The sequence below is a fragment of the Pteropus alecto genome, unplaced genomic scaffold (assembly GCF_000325575.1).
Source record: "Pteropus alecto unplaced genomic scaffold, ASM32557v1 scaffold60, whole genome shotgun sequence".
In the NCBI taxonomy this organism is placed as follows: domain Eukaryota; kingdom Metazoa; phylum Chordata; class Mammalia; order Chiroptera; family Pteropodidae; genus Pteropus; species Pteropus alecto.
Genome location: NW_006430726.1, coordinates 4,216,923 through 4,222,155, shown reverse-complemented (window position 1 = coordinate 4,222,155; position 5,233 = coordinate 4,216,923). Strand labels below are relative to the sequence as shown.

At 42.2% G+C, this 5,233-nt stretch overlaps 1 protein-coding gene across 1 annotated transcript in view; it reads right to left on the bottom strand.

Annotated features, from left to right (window-relative positions):
• Nucleotides 1-5,233, bottom strand: part of PDE8A (phosphodiesterase 8A) — a 109,870-nt gene that overhangs the window by 103,712 nt on the left and 925 nt on the right. The gene's annotated exons all lie outside the window — the stretch shown is intronic.

Genomic DNA, 5,233 nt, shown 5'->3' with positions numbered 1-5,233 from the left:
GAGGCTGAAAGACAAAAATCCTAGGCCCACAAGCACTACAGGGGACAGTCCCAAGAGCATAGAAAAGAGAGCGTGAGTACAGTCAGGGGCTCAAGAAAGATTTCAGCTGGGCCTTGAAAACTCTGGGAGGATCTGTACATGCACAACTGCGGCGGGAGGGGCGGGGGGTACAGCCAGGCAAAGGTCGATGTTGGGAAGAACTGGCTCCGAGGGAACTCCTGGCTGAGGAAGGTTACCTGCAGCCTGAGCAGGAGGAAGAGGGATGCCTGCCAACTCATTTCAGAGACCGAAGAGGACGAGATGCCTGATTTCAGAAGTTAGCTGGCGCAGGGCTGGATATGGCTGCAACTTCCACAAACATGAGAACCTGAGGTAGGGCTGGAACCAAGTTCCCCAGGAAGTCGAGACTTAACAAAATCCTAATAATGTAGATTCAGGACACCTACTTAAATCTCAGGTAACCTGCAACATCTGTAGCCTAGCAGAGGGCCAGAGAATGGGAGATGTAATGGAGAGAGGTGGTTAACAGAGAGCAATAACCCCGGGGATGAGAGCTAGGAACAATGAATGGATTTGAATCCCAGTTTAATCCTATGACCTTGGATGAGTTTCCAAACTCAGGTGCCTGCCTGCCAAAGGGAAGTGATAGCAGCCCTCTCACAGTCTTGCAAGGATTAAATGAGATAACATCTGTAAGGCATCCAGCACAGCGCCTGCAACATAGAAAGCATCCAAGAAATGGTAGATGTTATTAACATGAATAGTCTGCACTCTAAGAACTTGCAGTCCAATGCCTTCCACTGTCTCACTGTATTGAGAAACCAGGCTGAAGTCACTGACCTTGGAAAAGACCAAGAAATTACTCATGTCCTAAACAACTTCACCCTTTGTTCTTTCATTTTTTTTAATCTTTAAAAATATTGTTTTTTAAGATATTTTAGGTTATTCTGAGGTATCTGCCTCACATCTCAGGAACCCTCCCCTACTGAAGAACCCAGTCCAAATGGGCAAGCCATCCAAGGGAAAACCAGTGTCATAAACCACTTCGCAGGGAGCATCTGTGCCAGAGGGGACTAACAGGCCCTATCTCAACTCTCACTTCAGCAGGGAGAAGGTCAAGGCCAACCCAGAGCAGGTCTGAGCTGATAGAGTTGTGACATTCATAACACCCATCTTAAGACTCACGCTTGAAGTTATGGTGGTAATAATATTAAGCACTAGGGGAAAAAAAGTAATACAAATAGAAAGTATTTTAAGTACATAAATAGCCATTCAAGAAAATGTAAAAAGCAAAATCTCTATAGATAGTCTTGGCAAGATAATAAGATTGTGTATACCAAAAGGCATAAGAACACAGAGATGACAGAAGTCGCAGGAGCTCCAGAGATAAATCACAGTGACTTATTTCAGAAACAGAAAGTGGGGTCTCATTTTCTCAACCATGCTTTCAGAGGGAAACTTTCAGCACTTCCATATACTCTACCAAGGATCAATGACCCCTAGCGGGAGAAAAAAAATCAGACAGGTCACATACAAACAGAAAATTGCTTTAGTTTATAGGAAATACAAAAATTTGATTGATCTACTTGGTATACTAAGATGGTTAGTTTGGCCAGTTTTGTGGAGGAAGGTGGGCTGGCAGGAAAAGCAGGGAGGACAGTGGAGAAGGTGGTAAAGAATAGAAGAAAAGCAGGTTGAAGAAAAGAAAATGAACGAAGCAAAGACTAAAAGAGAACTTGGAGTGTCCTTCCGAAAGGATTCTGAGGACTGGAGGTAGTAACCCTCGGTTTAGTGGTTAGTGTGGGGCCCCGCTATTATTTATCACCTGTTGATTCCTGCCCATCCAGCTGCACTAATCCTTAAATCTTTACAGGGAAATCTGTGATCAGCAGGGTGGAAACAGAATCTTCCCTAGGTACAAATGCTCTGAAACAGCAATAACCACAGATTTCCACAAAACCAAATCCAAATTCTACAGCCTCCGCTCTGGTTAAAACTGGATTCTATTTCTCCTTTTATACGGGCTGGGTGGATTTTCCACCTCTACAGCCTGGGCCACCCAAGTCTCAGATTCAACAAATGGTTGTAGAAACCCTGTTGGGGGTGACAGGGTAGATACAGCAGTGAATGAAACAAATGTGATTGCCACCTCACAGAGCTGACTGATGACACATGGTGGGGAGGGCATCAATCATTACGAGCGCTTTGGTTGTTTGCAAAAAGGGAAGAAGTGTGAGCACAGGATCTCCTCTGACACTCCTGCCCCCACACTCAAATCTTTCAAGGGCAATTCAAGTCCCAGCTAAGGAAAGGGAAAACAGAGGAAATCCAAAGACTGACAAGAAAACATTTAAATATTACAGTTAATGCCCACCCTGCTTCAAAACAAAACAAAACCGTAAGTGTTCAAACTGAACACAGCATTCACCATCTGCAACCACACAGACTACACAACTCCTGAAACCAATCAACTGTCAGAGTATTTTTAGTCACACTTAAATAAGTTCACAAAGATGATCCAGCCTTAGGCACCTTTAGAATCATTAACAAGCAAATTACGTTTACTGAGTTTTACTGCTAAGTGTATTTCTTGTACTTTGAATACCAGTATTTCATGTAGGAAGCATGTCTTAATGTGTGGCCTGCCTCAGATCCACCTCAATAAAAGGGCCCCATAATCAAACAAGTTTAGGAAATGTTGCACACTTTAAGCACCATTTGGGGATTCAAAGTGTATTTTAGAAAATTCAGCTTTGTGACAAATCCTGCATGGAAGAAATCTGCCAAACTTAGTCTGAGCCAATATTTCTCAAACTTATTTGACCATGGACCCTTTTTTCTTTTAATACTATTAACAGTCTGAGAATTGCTTCAGTGAACATATGTGGGATACACTACAGTGTGGGGCACACTGCTTAATCAATCTGAAAATGCAATTAATTATCAATCTCCCAAGCATTCTGATGAACTGGTGTGTATCACATGCTATGGGAATAGAAAAACTTCCCCCACTGAATTTATTGTTAAGATACACTCAACATGCTAACTTACCGTTATTTTCAAGGAGAAAAATTTTTAATGCACTAAAATTGAATCTTGATATATTAATGAAAAAGGAACTCAAATTAATTGTAAATAATTTGACTTTGTGAAATTGCTAGAAGTTTATCTTCTTCTCTAAATATGTATTTTTAAATTTCCGAAGTATATTTAATATATTCCCTTAAAGAAATAATCTGAATTTAAGAAAGAAATAATCTGAATTTAAGAAAGGCTAACATTTACCTCTGCCCTATTACCTAATATGTCTAATTTCAAATATGTGTAACTGAGATGTAGTATCAACATGTACAGTTTGTGAATCACAAGCATGGGACCATTATTTCTGTGGTTGTGGACTTATTACTTATAATTTGACTCCTCCTCTGTAAATAACACTATATTCTTAAAGCCTATATCGGAGGTTTTATGGAATCAAATTCCAGTGACTGAAAGTTTCACCATTCAGTTAACAATAAAAAAGAAAGAAACTCAGCAAACATTTATTTAGCACCTACTATATGCATGCCACTGGATTAAACATTGTAATGATGAATGCATTTTTCAGGGCCACAAATCAAGAGACAATGGTCTAACAATAGGACAGAATATTTAAGATTCAGAAACTCAGGGGACATCCAGGCACTGTGGATAGCAGAAGAGCAAGATGCTGCAGTGGAGATGCTTACAAGACACCTAGGTGAATTTTAAGGCATCCGCACCACCACTAAAAGGCCGATAAGACACAAAGGCCTCTTTCAAAAAAAGCTACTTTAGTGACCTACGAGCTTAATATTAGATAATGCAAGATACCTAATATTAGATTTGGGCCAAAAACTTGAAAGCTGTTAAAGTTTCCATATTCAACTTCACTTGTGTCATGCTTTGTCTTTTTTTAAACCCAGTTAGGTAAGCTTCATGTAGAAGCATTGTGTTGGAATTAAGAACAGCTTGGGTTAACAATCCAAAACTTTCAACACTGGTGTCTTCAAAGAACCTATAGAAAGCAGCCAACCTCTGCTAATGAGAGAAAGGTGAATTTTCACATCGGGAATGGGACGGGTGGGAAAATTACTTCACTTATGCAACACTGAAGAAGACTTTTCACTTTCATACAGAAAAATACTGACAAATTTAAGACAGAAAGTGAACGAAACGATAGCCCTCAAACTTGGGAGGTCTAACAGTCCTCAGTAAGTAAGAAAAGGACAAGATGGCAAATGACTCTTAATAAGCAGCAGCTGAGAGGGATGATCTTCAACCACCTGTGCCATACAAGCTGGACATTTTTCCTAGTTCAAGCATAAACGAATGCATGAATTCCAACTCTTAACATTTCAAATCAGAGAAATGGAAAGCTGCTGCTCTGTGACTTACTGGACTTTTTGCCGCGGTTTCTTTTCTTTTCTTTTTTCTTTCTTTTCTTTTCTTTTTTTTTTTTTAAATATCTAACCTTAAAGATTAAGCCCAGATACTTTAACAAAACATAGCCAAGGCAATACGCGCTTGAGAAGACAAGCAGTTAAAAAAAAAAGTCACAAAATGTCCCACCAGAAAGATTGCTTAATAAAAAATTAACTTCGTTCTGCTGAACGCTTCAGAAATCGCGTTTCTGGTCGTATTTTGTAATTACAAGCGCTTTAAATACAACATGCATGCTAATAATCATGAACCTCAAATACATGTGCAATGAAGCAAAGCTGATGTTGCTCCAGATTACATTTTAATGGTCCTCGAACAAATGGAAAACTGCAACCGCATGCATGTGCAAGCTGACAGGGAAAACCAAACAGGATGGCAGCGTCCCGTACTCTGGCTTCACGGTGCCAGCCGCCCTTCCCTTTCCTCTGCGGCAACCAAGAGAACAAAGTCCGTCCTGACTGAACGTTTCGGGGGCGCGCTCCACTATCCCGGGGGTTCCCCGTCCCCGCTCCGCGGCAAGGGGATCGACCCAAGCGCCTCGGTCAAGTTCAGAGGGCCCTGCGGCTCCAGACGTCGGGTGTGTAAGGGGAACCCGCGCGGCGGCGCGGACAGCGAGCGTCCTAACCACAACTCCACGGATCCGGGTCCGAGAACCGCGGTCCGTCCTCCTTTGCGCGCAGCCCCGCAAGACGCGCTGCGGGCGCGCGTCAAAGTCACCCAAAGCCAGGCCCTGGGCACCGCGGCCCTGCGGGAAAGTTGCCGCCCGCCCGTC